General features: G+C 37.8%; 4 long non-coding RNA genes across 4 annotated transcripts; 1 reads left to right on the plus strand and 3 right to left on the minus strand.

Annotated features, from left to right (window-relative positions):
• The first annotated feature begins 2,621 nt into the window (after nucleotides 1-2,621).
• Nucleotides 2,622-4,582, plus strand: LOC144638513 (uncharacterized). The gene is made up of 3 exons (XR_013567960.1): nucleotides 2,622-2,759; nucleotides 3,650-3,845; nucleotides 4,381-4,582. It is a non-coding gene; the product is annotated as an uncharacterized LOC144638513 (long non-coding RNA).
• A 1,027-nt stretch (nucleotides 4,583-5,609) lies between these two features.
• On the minus strand, nucleotides 5,610-8,441 carry LOC144637694 (uncharacterized). The gene is made up of 3 exons (XR_013567758.1): nucleotides 8,139-8,441; nucleotides 7,007-7,126; nucleotides 5,610-6,209 (listed from the first exon to the last, which is right to left on the minus strand). It is a non-coding gene; the product is annotated as an uncharacterized LOC144637694 (long non-coding RNA).
• Nucleotides 8,442-8,794: 353 nt separating this feature from the next.
• Nucleotides 8,795-15,046, minus strand: LOC144637697 (uncharacterized). Its single transcript, XR_013567765.1, has 3 exons — nucleotides 14,853-15,046; nucleotides 13,075-13,194; nucleotides 8,795-12,151 (listed from the first exon to the last, which is right to left on the minus strand). It is a non-coding gene; the product is annotated as an uncharacterized LOC144637697 (long non-coding RNA).
• A 2,010-nt stretch (nucleotides 15,047-17,056) lies between these two features.
• On the minus strand, nucleotides 17,057-19,611 carry LOC144637693 (uncharacterized). The gene is made up of 3 exons (XR_013567757.1): nucleotides 19,445-19,611; nucleotides 18,303-18,422; nucleotides 17,057-17,219 (listed from the first exon to the last, which is right to left on the minus strand). It is a non-coding gene; the product is annotated as an uncharacterized LOC144637693 (long non-coding RNA).

Raw genomic sequence — 19,611 nt, forward strand, 5'->3', positions numbered from 1 at the left:
GGCGAAATTTTGCTTGACCTGCATCTTTTAAAACGTTTATTTCTCGGCCGTTATGGGTGCGATTAAGCTCAAATTTTACAGAGACGTAAAGAAATGATGGAATATTACGAATGTCATCTTTTACTTGGAAGATTTCACTTGACGGGGTGATATAGCCTCGGAAGTGAAAATGGGAGAAAATATTGTGGAGAGTTTGCGGATCGATAGGAGACAACACTCTGTGATCTTCAATAACTGATCAGTCATTACCTCTAGTGTGTCATAACAGAAGCGGATATTTTAATTTAAAGTTTGCCAGCAAGTTATGATGGTTTAATCGCAATTGAATTTAATGCTTTCTATCTCTTTCTAAAAGCGCTCTTTAAAATTCCGCTTCTTTATGACACACTACAGTATTCCTAGTTTGCCCTCTGCAGTGGCAGGTCATGAAGTTCTATATCCGCGATGAATCTCTGCCACAAAATTGTCGGAAAAGTCCAATTTTCAGATTTCCGAAGGTGTCACGATCAAAACACGGTTTCCAAGTAGTAATTATGGTAATATTTACACGCTTTTATGGTGAGAACAATGCGTTTTCAAAAAGACATAAACAATTCCACACGCAAACACATCAAATCACGCGCGCGTGCCATATTTTTATGCAAATATCTCGTCGTAAAGTTGTCGATGTCAGTCGTTGCACTTCGTGCATACGCTTTAAATAAATGCATAATGATAAACCTAAGCTGTCCCCCGCGACCTTAATGCTGGAGGTTTGCGAGCAGTTTTTATTCTGTTAATGGTAAAGATTCAGTTACATTTCCCAAACCAGTTTAATTTTTATTTTTCATTGTCTCATCTTTATTATCATAATCTGAAACCAAAAAAAAGAAACATAAATCAAACTGGTTCGGAAAATTTTGAACCAAAGATATACTTAAACCACAACATGCGTTTTTCTCTCTGAAAAATAAGGATAGTAAAATACTTAATGCCAACATCACAGGGTTCCCACACAAGCCATAACTATACGATGAGAAGTATGTTTATAAAACGAACTTAATTTCCTCAGTTTTGCTGTGGTTTTGAAGAGATGTTTTGTTTCCAGAGATTTTTAACCAACTGAAAAGCGGTTTGTTCTGCGAATTTTACTATCGTTAAAAGGTTGAAGGGAACGATTCCTGTTCGAACTTTTAACTCTAAACTTTACTCCAGTGGTCGGTATAATTTTCGCTGGTACATATTTATACACCTGGGTGGAGAGAGGCACTATGTATTTTGCTCAAGAACAAAATGAAGGGACCTCAGCCAGGGCTCGATCCGGACTCCAGCGCGCTCATCATCAGGTCTCCGCGTGAGGGTAACCCTGCGATGGATTCGCATTCCATGCAGTGGAGTAGTCAAATGTTCCTAGTCACTTTATGCTACAGAAACTGGGATAAGCTCCGGCCTGATGGGCAACTAGGCTCGAACGCAGCTTTAACCCTACCATTATAATCTCGAACCTTAACGAATTACTCATTGAAAAGTGAAACACGCAACGTTATGCTAGAATCCAGTTTCTTGCGCACGTGAAATTCGCTCAAGTAATGGTTTCCGCGATCATGGTGCAGATCCCTCTAAAAAATATCTTAAAATCGCAACAAAACTCAGGGTAATCAATTTGCTCCGACAAAGTGTGGATGCCTTGTGAAGTACACCAAGTTTTCATTTCCTGTAAACAATTGATGGCTCAAATCCTTGTAGATAAAATAATAATATTGAAATGTTGTCTATGGGAAAAGCACCGTGCTGTAAATCAATTAGGAAGAGCGGATACTAATGATGATTTGTAATGAACAGATTTTATCAGTCCGTCTGTCTCGCTTAGTTCAAAGAAAAATCATATCTAAACTGTTACTTTGTAATTTCCTTAGATGTAATATTCATACATGACCACGAATACTTTTTTCTAGAAAAATAATGAATGTTTGATCGGCACCAAAAGCAAGATTTTTCTTAGAAACTCAGGCGCGAAAAGCAAGTAACATTATTTTAAACATTTATTGGGCACCGGGAACTGTCCTGCTTAACGTAAGTTTTTCTTCTAAGGTTTAAGCTAGCTGGCTTGGTTTTTTATTATTTTCTTTGTTATAAGGAAGCGGAACTTAAGTAATGAATTATTATTGTCTACGTTTCAGCAGATATTTCTAATTGACTTAAACGTCACTAAATATCGAGATTTGTTTCGGAAATAGGTTAACAATTGTCATATCTTTTGAAACTATCGGAGTAATTGATTTTAACCTCATTAGCGAAATGACATTTATGCTACATTTCCTTCTCTTTGAATTCTACAAAAGCAAAAAGATATAATTTACAGTTAAAACTAATGGAGAGCCTTACATAAATTTCCCATCCAGCGACAGAACAACATGGCGTTACCATTTTTAAGAGAATTTATTTGGAAAATTCGCTTAAAAAATTTGCTTGAAAAAAAACGTTTATTTGATGCAGTAATTGAAATGTTAGATTTTAAAATTTCACTACATAAATTGAATAATTATTAAGACGACATGTCGGCTTTTGTTTAGAGTTACCTGAAAGCTTTCAAGGCTTTTATCTCTTTTCGGAGATCTGATGTTTTCGAGTGGACAATATCCTTTCACGTAAGAAAAAAAGATATTGTAGATATATACAAGGGATATATTTTTCCCACTGAATCATAATTTCACATCGGTTTTAGCTGCAGTGGCATCAAGTTTGATTACAACAAGCTACGCTCGAGAACTAGCTGAAAGGTAACCGATGTTTTTGCTTTATTTGTTGTTATATTTTCTTATTTTATCCATTCCGACCATTACATTTCAAATCGAACAATCGTCTTTGTTGTTGTTTCCGTATTTCATCTAGTTTCATTTTAAAAAATGCTATGTTTCGTACATGATCTTGCTTTTTTAGATGATAATGAAGTGTACAAAAGGTTCAAAAGGATTTACTTATGGCGAATTCAGTAAAACCAACAGTTGCTTTGTCAGAACTGAAGTTAAACTTGAGTTAATTTGATTTTAACATAATTCGATTAAATTGCTGACAATTTACTTTGTTTCTGGCCTATTCAATCTTTTCTATTCACTCTTTCTCCGAAATTATTAATTCACTGAAATATAGTCAACGGCTCGTTTCATTTTTAAGGTAAAAGTCGATGTCCGTCCAGCACCATTTTCCCGATCTATAATTTTATATCAAATTATGACAAACTACGAAGCATGGATATTCAATTAAAACAATTGTTTGTTACACAAGACTCCTGAAATTTCCTCGGTCAGATGGATGGATAGCAGGGTGGTGGTGCGGGGACAAACAAACAAAACGAACGAACGAACGAACGAATACGAAAGAACGAATGAAAAAACGCACGCACGCACGCACGCACGCACAAGAACCAACGAACGAGCGAACGATTGAACGATCGAACGAACGGACAGACGGACGAACAGGCGTATAAATAAAGAAGGCGAAAATGCAGTTAAATTGACTGATGCAGTTTTGGGCTTCAATTGTTCTGGAAAGTTTTTTTAAGATGAGTGCTCATATTTCCATTTGTCTCGTGCGAAAAAATCACTTATCTTGCTGGTAAATAGAAAGTTGCTTTGAATCACTAGTAAACTTATTCCTTTTATTCTATAAGTTTTCCAACACCATGAAGAAAATACTGGTTACAACACTGCTACTAGCACTACTGGCTGGCGTATTCTTCGGGTCAGGACAAGCACTCATTCGTGGTGGTAGAAATATGATTCCGAATCAGCGGGCTGAAGGAGAAGCTGACGTAGTGTATGAAATGTACGACAGAGCCGAAAAAATACCTCGTTATTCCAAACGAGGTAACAGTTATTTTAATATATAATCATTAAGAAACCAGTATCTGGGAGGCCATGGGTTCGATTCCCGTCGGGGAATTTTTTTTTCTTTGTCCCATGGTCGTGCCATTGTTGAACAATTCATCTTCATTATTTATCAATGAGCTTAAAATTTACCATCTTTTTGAATTACTACACACTAGATGAATTCGACATTGCTGATCCTACACTAAGCAGTTTGCAGGACGCGTATCAAATATCAACCTAGTAATGGCCCAGCTCACCACGTGTCTCTCGTAGGTCAGTTGGTTAGAGCGCCCAACCGGTATCTGGGAGGCCATGGGTTCGATTCTCGTCGGGGTCTCAGAATTTTTCTTTGTCCCATGCTCGTGTCAATGTTGAAAAATTCATCTTTATTAATTGTGTTAAAAACAAGATCACTCTTCAACAATTCAGTTCAGTCATTAATTGTTACAGAGTTCACTTTTGAGAAAGAGTAGGACTTTCAAACTAAGTTGCTTGCTGGTTTGTTTAAGTATTTCTTTTTCGCTTTTTGCAGAGAAACGGAGACGCGGGGAAAATGAATCCTGAACGTATTCTATAAATGATGACTGCTGCAAAGACAATCGATCCTATTAGCAAAAAGAAACAACCACTGATCACAAATATACGACAATGATTAACTAAGAAAAATTAAATTGTGACAATAATTTTGAATAAATTGATACGTCATTGACAATAAACAATGCCAATTGTTGAAAGAGTCTTTTATTTACAAACTCGTATTTTTTATCCTTTTTGTAGGCAAATTAAGCAGACTGTCGTTTTTTTTTTCTTTTGAAGTACTCACAAGTGCTAGCTTTTTTAGGAAAAGAATATTGGAAACTTTGCAAGTGATTTGCCAAAATCAGAACTTTATCACTTTGAGTATACTGAGCATTCCCGACAAATATTATATGTATTTATTTTACTATCTAGACTTGAAAGAAAGAAAGAATGTTTCATTCATTTTTATGAGTTCAAGATTTATCAGCATTGTAAGGGCGGAATCGTGTTTCACTTAACGTGGGGGATGTAATATTCCTTGTTCATATTTGTGCCTACTAAAGGTAATTGCACCCCCCCCCACACACACACACACACACACACACACACACACACACACCCTCAAGCCTTGCTCTCAAAGTGCCAATCGCTCTTCTTACCGCTTTTAAGAAGCAAGAAAGAGCACTGTTTCCCTGACTCCCTTTCTGCCTGCCCACTCTTCCGTCCAAGAAAGGACTCATTTTCCCCACGGATGCCCCCCCACCCCCTCCCAGGCTCCACCCACTTTGCCTTCTTTTAAGGCCGTCTCTATCAGCCACCGCAAATTGAAACTTCCGTTAGTTCACTTTGCTTTATGAAATTGGTTTAAGCACTCTCATATCTTCATTGATCCTTTTTCACTCAATAGCAAATGCTCATAGAGCGGTTTTCACTTGAGTGTCGAAAGTAAATTACGTTTGCTTCGGTTTTGCATTACTATGCTTATTGATTGGCTTAAAATCTCGCACCACTTTCTCAGCCAATCAGAACTAAAACCAAAACCAATCGTGACTGCTCGCGCACGTTTTCCCGCGCTTCGTGCCAGCTACATGTATTTGCTCGAGTTTTGATTGGTTTTGGGTTGTCTGGGTCTTTGTGATGGCCAGAGTATACTTTGGTTTTAGTTTTACGACACTCAATTGAAAACTGCTCATAACAAACCTTACACAAATTTACTGGAAATCGAGCTGAATGACCGAGAACTGTGAGCAAAGATCATTTTTAATTCAATTTGTGACAAATTCTAAAAAAAATACAAAGTCGAGGTGGAGGAATTTTCCTTTGACCTTGTGGCGCAAGTTAGTCTTCTATCTGAGGTGTCAATTGTTGAACAGAAGTTTGTTTCCCTGTTTATTTTTTTATGAATCCTTGCCCTTTCTAAACTAAACACTAATTATTTGTTTTCCTCCCTGAATTATGGAGACTGTATAATTCAATGGACCAATCAAAACTGGATTATTAAATCTCCGCGATTAGCTTTAGAGTCTGGTTTGCTTGTCTTGCGTGTTCACGTTCGTTGGACCAACCAAAACCCGCGCGAACTCGCGTTTTACAACCAATACAAAAAGCAACAAGGAACTCTACTTTAATGTGAGTTTTAAAGTTAAAGATCACTGACAATTAAGTGTTTACAGGTCTTTCTTTAATTACCTTCAAATAATAGGATATATAAGTTGAAACGTATTGGCTACACAGTGCTAACTTGAAAGTTAATCCATTGTGATAATATTAATTCTATGTTTAATATTTAAACATTTTTTTTTTAATCTTTGACATCTTCCTTTGGCGGTAGTCCTTTTTACCCTAGAGATAACAAAATACACATTTTGTTTAAATTCAACAGGTATGCAGTGAAAATGTAAAGATAAAATTAAGTAACTCCACTTCTTTAAATGGGCATATTAATACGCCCACGGCACAGGGGATACATGTACAGTTATTCATACTTGTCTTCCTACATGTCCTATATGGTCATAAGCATCACTCATCAGTCTTTTTGCTATTTTTTTTTTCTTTTTTTTGCTCAGTACTCCGCTAGCATGTCTTACAGTGTAATTTGTAGGCTTTTTTTTTTCAAGAAAGTATACATAATTCCGATGAAATCTTGTGCTTACCCTTAATCGACCCTGAAATGAATAGCGTACTATCATTTTAACGTGCTTTCACATTCAGAGTTCCAACTGCCCGGATATTTGCTTATTTTGTGCCCCCAGGTTTTTTTTATGTTTTGTGGTTTGGACAGGCAAGCACCCGAGCAAAAGCAAGGGCGTACAATGCTTCCTGGCCTACAGGCTAATCCATCTCCTGTTGCGGGGTGTGCAGGCCACAGAGATGGTCCATAACCAAGGACGGCTAACGGCATCGCCAAACGTCATGATAAGAGGGAAGAAGCCGAGTTGGGTGACCCCAGAAAGGCTCCAACCCCGCTGCATAAAGTACTAACCTTAAAATAATCCAATAAGCGATCCCGCGGACAATTTTCAAAGTGAGCTATTGAGATTGCAATTGTCATGTAGGTGGTGGGATTTGTGGACATTAATTCGCAAAGACGAAAATCAAATTGAAATTAAATTGCGTAAGAGGTCATATACATATCTTACCTTAAGGACAGCCGCATGTAAAGCGGCACTTCTCTCTCATTAATTCACCATTGCGATCACTGTATGGACAGAACTTATTAAACCGCTTGCAGAATCCAGTGGAAAATTTGTTCATGCAACCTATAATAAAAATAGTTTAGACCATGATACTAAGTTTATTTTGAGCGATAAAAATTGCTTCAAAACCAATCTCGTCCCCAGCCCCCCCCCCCCTGTCTTTCTTAGCCGGCGGGGCCTTTACACCTTTTCCTCGTGCAGAGGCCCCGCCGGTTGAGACGGAAAGGGGGCTCTGGGGACGAAAATGCGTTGGAAGCGCCAATGGAATCAACAACTTAAAGAAGGGTCAACGGCAAAATTGAAAAATAAAATTTTGAGCATATACTGAAATGTTTACTGATAGTTGGCGAATTAGGAATGCTATCTGAAACACGAAAGGGGAAAAATTGCTTTATCGAGGTATGCCGCCGATTTTCTTTTATTTTCTTGGCTATTGTTAGTCTTCATCGTGCGGATGTGAAAAAAAAAACATAAACCGTCTACGTACATTTGTTGGAATTCAGGGAAAGTTTTGACTACAAAGAAAATAACAAAAAAAGTTGTATAACATACATTAGGCTTAGTACTTAAAGCTGATTTCCAGTCCGACTGCGCAGACTCGGGGTTGTTTCGTTTCTTTTTAATTCGAAACGTTACACTTCGGTGACAGCATACATGAATTTAGTCCGCCATTACAGTTCGTTTCGTTTAAGAATTTCCGAGAGCGAAACGTCGGTTTGAAATAGCGTCAGGCCCACTCGTTATTATCTGCTGCAAGGAATCTGGCGTAATTATGAAGAAAAATGTAAGTTGCGGATTAGTTTTGCTGTAAACACGTCGTGTGGGCTCACATAAACATGCAGCCGAGAGCGCAGTACGGACTGGAATTCATCTTTAAATTACTGACAGCGGGTTTTTTATTTTTTTTTACATGTTGAATTTTCAAACATTACAAGATGCATGGTAAAAAAAATTTTTAAAGTATTAAGCACATTTCTCATTAAAAAAAAAAAAAAAAAAAAAAAAAAAAAAAGAACAAGAACAAAACAAAACATCACATTCTTATATAGGTTTAAAAAGGTTCTTTGTTACATACCCGGGAAACCCAACCTATCTGAAGGCGAGCTCGAATCGGCGAAGGATTCCTCCCCTTGAACCAGAAAGAAGGCAGTCGCCAAGAGGAAGAGAAATACCAAAGCCGATTTCATTGCGAAGGGAAAGTCGTTGGTCGATCCAGAAATACTGATTTGTTGATCTGATTCACGAGTAATAGAGAACTATTGCGGAGACCCTTTCTGTGCTCTATTTTATAGCTTACCTAGCTAACGACAGCTGTTTATGATGGGCGAGTTTGATTGAACGTACATTAATGGTGTCAAGTTTTACCACTGCTAATTACGCCTGCATGTCTTAAATGGAGTAATTTTGCGTGTACATGTTTCTGTACTATATTAATGGATCTATATGTCACGATATTATAAGCCATCTTTCTGATATTCAAAATTTCTTTCAAATTGAACGAACCCTTAAAAAACAGTTTTCTAGGGAAGAAAACACCAAAATGTAATAATAAACCAAAAATAATAAAGATTACGAATTAAAATCTTGAAAAAATTGTCAAATTTTTCAAGACCTGCTTTCGTGACGTAACTGCTTAAAAACGAACGTGTTTTCAAACATTGTCGTTAGAAACTAAAAGACAAAAAAAAAATAAAAATTATTGTAGGGCAATAAAAACAACAACAGTAACTTAAAAGAGATAAAGTCGGATAATCTTACACATAAAAGGTTTTTTATTGTTATTTTATAGCTGGGGATATTGCTTTTAAAATACAGCTTAAATGAAAAAAATATTTGTCTATTTGCTTAGTTGGCTTTAGTACCGACAAAACAAATCTTTTAATTTATTAATGACCACTTATTATACCGTACTTTGATCGGCAGGCAGTTTGCGGTAGCAGAAAGAAAAGCGATATTAAATGAATGACTATGAAATTATCTCCCATACCATTTTTAACCGGAATGGCGACAGTACAGAAAATCAGACGGCGTTATGAGTTAACTAAACTTAAGAAGAAACACCATAAAAGATCTATTGACTCTTTCCTGTCACGCACAAAATATGCAAAATTGAAATCAATGAATATTTCATTTAATATCTCGACAGGTATTTACAGGAATATGGATTTTTATTAAGCCACCTGTCTCTTTTAAAAAAGCGCGAGCCCCTCTCTAAAAACCCCCCTCTCTAAAAACCCCCCTCTCTAAAAGCCCTTCCTCCATCAAAAGATCTCAAAAAGGAATACCCCAGAGGAGGGGGGCTTAATAGGACTTTTAGCGTAATTCTAGGCTTAATCTTCATAGCCTACGTAGCGGGCATAAAAGGGGGAGGGGTAAAGGGGGGAGAGGAAGAGGGGAAGGGGGGAAGGGGGGAAGGGGGAAAAGCAAAGTGCTCAGGCATTAATTTTGAACACGGCCTTATTGTTCATACTTGCACTTGTGAAGTCTTGAACCCCGCTTGGAACATGTATCCTCGCTTCTGAACTTGTGAAGAAGCGAACCAACACTTTTAATATGAAACCTCCCTTAACTTTTTATTCAATGATTGTGAAGTTGCGAACCAACGCTATCAACATAAAACCTCGGGTAAAGGGACTGTGTCACGATTTAGTTAAGTTTATATAATTTCATTATGTTTTGCCAAATACTCGCTATGAAATTTAATGTTTGCAAAGAAATTACTTCTATGGATCTAAATGACAAAGCCATAACTTCATTGCAATCAAATGTGTCTCCCGGGCGTTACAATTTAAAGTTACAAGCAATCGAGATAAACTTTCAAAGCTGTTCAGCCCAACAATATTTCAAAAACCCATATGGCAATCCGTTTCAATCTTCCCCCCACTGTTTTAGGAGGTTATATTTTATATTTCACTGAATTTGATGGTCATTTCTTTCCCACGCCTAAATTTGGCTAAAATACGTGACAGTCCCTTTAACTTTATTCATACTTTTGAAGACGCGAACCAACGATTTAAAAATATGAAACCTCGCTTGTCTTTTCAGACTTTTTATTCATACCTATGAAGACGCAAACCCGCGGAAACCTCGCTTTTTGATTGAATATCTTTCACTCGTAATTTCTAATTTATCATTTTGTGACACTGATTAATTATGGCATTATAAAACTGACACTTGCTTAATAACGTATTAAACGAATATGAAAAATGAAAATGAAAATCAAATCTAAATTTTTTTTACAACGTTTAAGAAGTTGGTAGACCATTAGTTCGATAACATTTTGATTTTGATTAAATCTTCCCTTGAGATATAAGTCCTGTTTTTAGTATCTAAACTTAGTCACTATTGATGGTTTAAAGTCACAAATAAAAAAGATACAGAGATTACACACGAGTGCGTGAATAGTATTTGTGCGACTTCCGAAGCCTTTTGAAAGCTATCCAAATACTGTCTTTAGTGATAAACTCCTATATTATTATAAGATCAAGAATAAGACAGATAAAGAGATATATAAGTTCTTGGAGAATGAATTTACTACGAAACATTTTTTTGCACTTTTCCAAACTTTCCAAGAATTTTTCGACGAGTTTTCAGTGTAGTGATCCGAAGATGCTTCGACTAATAGTGATGGGATTTTTAATATTTCGTTTATTTCATTTTAATAATTATTTTTTATTTTATTTTCATTTTTTGTTTCTCTAATTTATTATTACTATTTTTTATTTTTTTTCGCCGTCCGCCTTCCGCCGTCCGCAGTCCGCCATTTGCCATCCGCCATCCGCCATCCGCCATCCGCCATCCGCCATCCGCCATCCGCCATCCGCCATCCGCCATCCGCCATCCGCCATCCGCTGTCCGCCATCCGCCATCCGCTGTCCGCCATCCGCCATCCGCCATCCGCCATCCGCTGTCCGCCATCCGCCATCCGCCATCCGCCATCCGCTGTCCGCCATCCGCTGTCCGCGTCCGCCGTCAGTTTCCTCACTTTTGAATCGAGTCGCCGTTTGAACATTTTATTATTCAATTTAAGAATGGAATATTTAAGCAAGAATGAAATCAAATTTACATTAATGAATTCATTAATTCACCCCTGATAGGAACCCTTGAGCTTTTTTGACTGTAAAACCCAGGGGGGGGGGGGGGGGAAGCAACTTCCCATACATTCTCTTATAAGAAATCGGAGCGATGCTCTCACAACTTGCAAAGCAATCAGCGGGGCGGTTTTCAGCGGATGCCTCTAAGGTGCATGAGTAGTTCCTCTCATTCTGAACTTGCCAAAGAACAACAAAGTGGAGCCAGTGGGAGAGTTCGGTTACTTTTTTAGTAGTAAAAGAAGATTTCTAAGTTGTGTCTTTAAATCAGCAAAAATGTTTCCGGAAAGGTTCTTGTTGTCAACATGTGGTATTTGTGTTGAAATAGAACTATTACTGAAATAGTAATTTTTCCCGTGCTGGTCGAAGCTATTATTCCTGCTCTATTGTTTCGTGGGTGTTTGTTGATTTGGTCGTTCTTTGTTTTACCTCATTTGCAAATCGTGGTACAATCATTTGCATTTTAGCGCTAAAAAGTAGCACAACATCACAAAATTCTGCGTTTTTATAACTACACGAAGATGACGAAATTTTCGGATAAAACCAGTGGATTAAGGTTTTAAGTAAAGATAGTTGTGATCTCTTTACAATCAATAAATCTACAGCATCGTAGTCATGGCTGCTGTAGATTCCATTTCGCGGGAAATGATGGCCTGCTGCGTCATCGTCCAAAAACCGCTGACTTTATCGTGAATTGATCGCGTTGCAAGTTGTGAGAGTATCGCTATTCGGTCCCAGACCTCGTTTCTTCCCCCCCCCCCCCCCCCTGGTGAAACCAATACAAAGACGTCAAGGAACTCTACTTTAATATGAGATTTTAACATAACTCACAAACAGTGTTTACAGGTCTTTCTTTATTGACTTTGTAACATATGATGTATAACTTGAGGCATCCGTAAACAGTGTTAATTTTAAAGTATTTTCGTTATGATTACATTAATTCCATGTTTAATATTTCAATCTTTGACGTGTTTCTTTAGCGATAGTCCATTTTAACCTAGAAATAACAAAACACAAATTTTGTTAAAACTTAATAGGTCTGCTGTAAAAATGTAAAGATAATTTTAAGCAACTTCAACTCTTTGAATGAAAATTTTAACAAGCCTGCAGCATAGGGCATTCAGTTCAGGGCCGTAACTAGCATGAGGCAAGACGAGGCACTTGCCTCGTCTAAATTTTTATCCAAAATTAAAAACAAAATAGGTTTTGTTGAGAAAATAATCCCCAGTTAACAAGATTGATTTTTCTCAAAAAATACCTCATAAAAATGTCTCTAAATGAGTTTCAAAAGGCTTCTAGATTTCAAAGTTTTCTGGGGGCATCCCGGGGGGCATACCCCCCTTAGCCCCCTTATAAGATCTTGCCTCGTCTATGGCAAAGGTCTGGTTACGGCCCCGCAGTTATTCAAACTAGAGTTCGTATATGGTCATTAGCCTTACTCATCAGCCTTCTTGCTATTTTTTTTACTCAATAGCGAGTAGCGAACGTATCTTACAATGTAATTTTTAAGCTTTTCTGGAGGAAGTATGCATACATGCCTTGTTAGTTCTTAATCTTTTATCGACCCTGAAATACATGCTTTCGCATTCAGAGTTCCAACTGCCCAGATATTTTGTTTATTTTGTGCCCCCAGGTATGCACCTCATGTAAAACTACTTATAATTTCCCGAGTATAACCTGTTAACCCTTGTCAATCTTGTAAACCCTTGTATACAAGTATAAACCTTTGTGGTATACTCAAGACATTATGAGTAGACTTAGCTTACATAAAGTACTAACGTTCAAATAATCTAATAAGCGATCCCGCGGACACTCTCGGCCAGGGCCTTTACTCTTTTTCAAAGCGAGATATTGCGATTGCAATTGTCGTCAATTGCTTTCAAAATGTGGCGGGGGTCAAAGGTCATATAGATATCTCACCTCAAGGACAACCGCATGTTAACCGGCAGTTTTCTTTCATATATTTACCATTGTCATCACTGTTTAGACAGAACATCTTATTCTTCTCGCAGAAATCTATGGAATTTATGTTTTTGCATCCTATATATAATACAAAATAATTAAGACCACGATACTTAGTTTATTTTGAGCAATAATATAATAATTGTGTCAGAACCGTTCTCGTCCCCAGAGCCCCCTGTCTTTTTTCCCTGTTTTTTTTTTTTTCCTCTCGAGCAACTTATTGCATCTTGAGCAATTTCCAGACCGAAGATCTCCGAAGATTATCCGAGTGTTGCTCAAAGGCCATACGAACGTTTCCGAAGATTTACGAAGTTTGCCAAAGATGTTCGAGGAACATCTGAAGACGTTTCAACTTTCGGCTCATTCCGCAATAAAACATTACAAAACTTGTCAGGAAACATGACGTCGTCGATATCTTCACGATTTTCCTCAGTTAAAGAAAATCTTGTTATTTAACAAATTTTCGCCTTAATATATTATTTAGATACTTCTTTTGCTGTAAAATTGCAGAAAACGGCTTAGAAATCTATCCTTCAAAGGGAAATTAGCATAGATTTTGAGAAATTCTCTTGATTAGAAGCGGCGTTTTAGAATTTTTGGAGCAACCTTTGAGCAACTTTTATTATCAGAAGCAACTTTTTTGGATTTTTGCAGCAACTTTTGAGCAACTTTTTGAGAAATCTCGAGCAACTTGTGGAAAGCCCTACAGTCTCAGCCAGCGGGGCCTTTGCATCTGTTCCAAGTGCAGAGGCCCCGTCAGCTATGAGGAACGAGAGGCTCTGGGAAAAAAATGTGTTGTAAGGGCCAATAGATTCAACAGCTGAAAAAGAAGGGAAAACAACGACAATAGTTATACATAAATGTGGAAACGCTACAAATATTTAGTTAATTAACCCCTTCAGGGGGCTAGTATATTTGAGGATAATGCCCAAGGCTGAAAGATTGTCGAAAAACGAACAGTTGGCCAAGAAGCGAAGCTTCGAGGGAGTGTAGTTGAGGGCAATCCTTCAGTCAAGGGCATTATCCTCCAATATACCAGTAAGCCAGAATGCAACTCTTTATTATGCCTAAAATGAATTAGGGGGTATTATATTTCTCACTCTATAAAAAATTATTCTCTTTGTTTGACAGCTCCTCTATCTTATCAAGTTTAGCGCCAATCGCATTTGCTATTGTTCAAGCAGCTAGTTCCTGAACACAGATTTCTTGCGACGAAGCACAGACTCGTAAATCTGTTGGCAATGCTGTTAAAAAACGTCAATTCCGTGGAGTGTTGGTTTTGCAGAAGATATTTTTGCCAGGGCTCCATAACTGGTAACTGAATATGGGTGCAAAGACATCGGCGGGGGGGGGGGGGGGGGATCACGAAAGTTACCAATAGTAATGAGAGGGGATTACTTCATTTAAAAGGTGGACCTGCTAAATTTCACCGTGTTTATCCCAACGTCCTTCGCTCCCCCCAAGTGATAAATAATGACCGGTCCCTTAGTGCAAATTTCATCTCCACCAAAGTGAACGCAAGTCAACGCAAGTGCACGCAAGTCCTGGCCAAACGGAGACGTAAAAGTGATCGCAACTTGCGTCTACTTGCGCTGCCGTTTGGTCAGGGCCTTAGAGGCGACAATCATCATTTTAACAAATATAGCATAATACTGACTTACTATTTCATAAATTACTGACGGCAAGTGAAGTTTTTAAACAGTTTTTACACAGTCTTATGTTTATTACGGACATACCCCGGACGCCCAACTTGTCCGAAGCTGAGTTGAGTTGAGTTGAGCCGAGTTGAACGCTGAGTTGCGATCCCTGCCCTTGACCAAGAAAGAAGGTAGTCGCCAGAAGAAAGAAAAATACCAAAGCGGATTTCATTTTGAAGGGAAATCGTTGACCAATCCACAAACACTGTTTTGCTGAATGGAATCTGATTCAGGAATAGTGGAGGACTGTTGATAGGACCCTTTCTGTGCTCTTTTTTATAGGCTTCCTAATTAATGACAGCTGTTTATGGTGGGCGAGTTTGATTGCATATAAATGTAAATTAATAATGTCAAATTTTACGTCTGTATGTCTAAAATGAAGTGATTAACGCGAACACGAACCCTGCGTGTACATGATGTACAAAGTCTACTTTCAATTTGAACGAACCCCCAAAATAATAGTTTATAAGGTAGAAAATCACAAAAGGAGTAACAATAAACTACACATAAGCAAGGGTTAGAAATGACAAACTTAAAAAAAAAACTGGCCAGTTTTTCAAGACGAGGCCTTCGTGACTTAAAACGAACGTGTTTAACATTGTCGTTAGAAACTAAAATATAAAATAAAACTTATAAAAGGGCAATAAATACAACAACAGCAACTTGATAAAGATAAAGTAGGATATTCTAAACCATGAAAGGTTTTTAATTGTTATTTTCCAGCTGGGAATATTGCTTTTAAAAACAGTTTAAATGAGAAAATATTTCTCTCTTGGCTTATTTGGCTTTAATACTGACAAAACAAATCTTTTCTTTATTAATGACCACTTACTATACTGTACTTTTGATCGGCAGGCGGTTTACAGTGGCAGAAAGAAAAGCGATATAAAAGTAATGGACGAATTCCTGTGTATAATTATGTCGGAAAAAGTCAAAGTGCTCGGGCATTAAATGTAAACACGGCCTTATTGTTCATACTTGCATTTGTGAAGTCGCGAACCCACGCTTGGAACATGTATCCTCACTTCTGTACTTGTGAAGAAGCGAACCAACGCTTTTAACATGAAACCTCCCTTGACTTTTTATTCACTGATAGAAACATGAAACCTCGCTTATCTTTTCAGACTTTTTATTCATACTTATGAAGACGGGAACCTCTTCCTTTTTAGCCATGGGATATGGAAAAAAAACTTTTACTTCCTTAATGACGACGAATTCTGTCACAAGAATGCCAAGGTCCGCATATATATTACTATTATATTACTACGGTCAAACAGACATGAATTGATTTTACTTCCATTCTACGAAAAAAAAAAAAGAGTAACCTGTTGTTAGTTCTTTGCAATTTAATCGCATTTAAGATCTATCTATTGTCCCTTTATACTTCGAATTATTGCTGTATTTTTACAAGCAGATTGAAGCCAAATTCTACCAAACTTGTGCGGTTTTTACAAAGGACAAGCTAGCTAATTGTTGCGCCAAAACCCTGGCTGCTGTACCAAGCATTTCACGTCTCGTACGTCGACGATACGTTAACCAAATTGTAGGATGATAAGAAATCTAACTGCAAATATTGTATTTTCAATCCCTAAACATAACTTTACTTAACTTAAATAAAGATAATTAAAGGGAAAACCACTTGTGTGCAAGGTAATTGTTAAAATATATTATTAAATATAATAAAAAGGCCAGACAAAGAAGACTGTTTACTTTATTTGTCTCAAATACAATATTATTTGTCTTAAAGACAATATTATATATAAAGACAACATACATATTGTTATGAAAGCGGTCATGGCCTATACGGGGAGGCTCCGCCCGAAAGGGGTACCTTTTTCAGGCTTCAGGTATATAAAAGGGTAGAGATTTGACAAGCTTAGGTAAATGAAAGGGTGGGGATATCTTTCATTTAGGTATTTAAAAGGGCCTTTAATTAAAATATTTCGAACAGACGCAACTTATGGCTGTATCTTTTTTTTTTTTTTTTTGCGCTGCATGAAAATGACAAGAAAACTTTCTGTTTTAAGTCTAGGTCATGTCATGTAGGTATATAAGAATGAAAGGGTACCTTTTTTCAATAAAAGGTATATGAAACGCGGATCTTTTCTGGCAAAATGATATATAAAAGGGTAAGGGGACTGATCTCAGGGCGTAGCCTCCCCGTATAACACTTTTTGGAGTACCCCCCCCCCCCCCGGACTCTACTTTAATATGAGATTTTTAAAAATAAATCACAAACAGTGTTTGCAGGTCTTTCTTTATTGACTTTGAAACATATGATGTATAACTTGAAGCGTCTTAAGTAAAAAGTGTTAATTTGAAAGTTAATTTCGTTATTATTGCATTAAGTTCCATGTTTAGTATTTTAATCTTTGATTCTTTCTTTTGGCGGTAGTCCTTTTTAACCTAGAGATAACAAAACACACATTTTGTTAAAACTTTATAGGTCTGCCGTAAAAATGTTAAGGCAATGTTAAGCAACTACAATTCTTTGAATCGAAATTCTAATAAGCCCGCAGCATAGGGCATTCAATTAGGGAAATGGTCAAAACTATTGAACTCAGACAGGACCCACCACTCTGCAAAAGGATGGGTGGTCTCTCATGTACCCCCCTTTCCCCACCTTAAAAGATGGTGTTTTTTGTAAGCCCCCACTCTATCAGGAGTAGAAACTAAGAAAAAGATTCAAACCTCCTTGTGCCATTTCTCCAGCAGGGCAAGCTCATGCACACCTAATATGAAAGTCTCAACTCAAATTTTAAGGTCAATAATTTTGTCCATTTGGCTTACCAGACAGGTGGTATCGCAAAGTCCCCCTACCCCTACACAAGGTGGGTCCTCGTCGAGTACACTTGTTATGACCACTTCCCTTATTCATACTATTGTTTGTATATGGTCATCAAGTTAGCCTCACTCATCAGCCTTATTGCTTTTTCTTTTTTGCTCAGTAGCGAGTACAGTTAACTCTCGCCTTGCGGACACCCCGCTATTGCGGACACTCGCCATTATGGACAAAATCCAGATCCCCGGCGAAAGAGGTTTGACTGGAAATGACTCCCGTTATTATGGACTCTCGCTATAACGGATACTAAACGACGCCCCGAGCGTGTTCGCTATAACGAGAGGTGACTGTAGCTAGCTATAGCATAACTTACGGTGTAATTTATAGGCTATTCTCGAGGAAGTATACACATGTCTTGCTGGTTCTTAATCTTTCACTGACCCTGAAATAAATATTTATGTGCCCCCAAATATTTACTTCATGTAAAACTACGTATGATGTCCCGAGTATCTCTTTTCACTGTAAACCCTTGCCAGTCTTGTAAACCATTTTACACCACAAATAACCATTGTGATATACTCGGGACATTATAGGACACTCTTGGCCCAGGCCTTCACTCTTTTTCAAAGTGAGCTGTTGCGATTGTAATTGTTGTTGTCACTTTTTACAAAATTTGGCGAGAGACAGCGGTCATATACATATCTCACCTCAAGGACAACCGCATGTAAAGCGGCACTTTTCTCTCATGTATTCACCATTGTGATCACTGAATGGACAGAACTTCCTAAACCGCTTGCAGAATCCCGCGGAAAATTTGTTCATGCAACCTATAAAAATAATAAAAATAATTTAGGCCATGATACTTAGTTTACTTTAAGCGATAATAATTGCGTCAGAATCGTTCTCGTTCCCAGAGCTCCCTGTCCCTCTTAGCTGGTGGGGTCTTTGAAACTGTTCCTCGTGCAGAGGCCCCGCCGGCTAAGTAGGACAGGGGGCTCTGGGGACGAGAATGCGTCAGAACATCCATTACGTTAACAGCTGAAAAGGAAGGGAAAACACCAAGTGGGAAATAAAATTTTGAGCTTATACTGAAATGTTTAGTACTGACAGTTTGCGAATTCGAAATGCTATCTTAAACACGAAATGAGATTTGCTGTATCAAGGTATTCCGCCGATTTTCTTTTATTCTCTTAGCTTTTTGTTAGTCTTCATCGTGCAGAAACACAAAAAAACATAGGGCATCCACGTACATTTGCTGAAATTCATTAGGGACCGTTTTGACTTCATAGTAAATAAAAAAACACTTTTATAACATTATTTCTAGTTGCCAGAAATACCTGTTCCGCTTCGATTAAAAACTCTCCAACCAGGAGAGACAGCCCAAATAACCCACGTTATGTGTTAGGTGTGACACGAGGACAGGTCTGAATACACCTTTAATAGGGGAAGGAGTAGGGGAGAGAGGAGATTAGGCCAACAGAAGGTCACAAATTTGCCTTCAGTGGGTGGGGAAAGGGCTGACGAGGAACTAGGGTGCAACCATCAACATAGAGCTAAGATTGACTAGTCCATCCCAGAAATCTCTCTTTCGCGCGCCCTACATAGGGGTTGAACCCAGGCCTGACAGGGAACTCTACGTTTAGGGGTAACAATCATAATTTCGACAAATACAGCATAATATTGACTTAAGGGGGAACTTTATAAAATCAGGTTTTGCATGTTGAATTGTTTAAATATTACAAATATGAAAGCAATTTTTTTTAGTATTAAGGAAATTTCTTTAAAAACTTAAGAACAAAACAAAACAAGACAGTCATAGATAGTTTTTAAAATGTTCTTGGTTACATACCCGGGAAACCCAACTTATCCGTAGGCGAGTCCAAGTCAGTGAAAGATTCCTCCCCTTGAACCAGAAAGAAGGTAGTCTCCAGGAGTAAGAAAAATACTAAAGCCGATTTCATTGTGAAGGGAAAATCGTTGATCAATCCAGAAACACTGCTTTCTCGATATGATTCA

This window comes from Oculina patagonica, chromosome 14 (genome assembly GCF_052425735.1).
Source record: "Oculina patagonica isolate OP01 chromosome 14, crgOcupat, whole genome shotgun sequence".
In the NCBI taxonomy this organism is placed as follows: Eukaryota; Metazoa; Cnidaria; class Anthozoa; order Scleractinia; family Oculinidae; genus Oculina; species Oculina patagonica.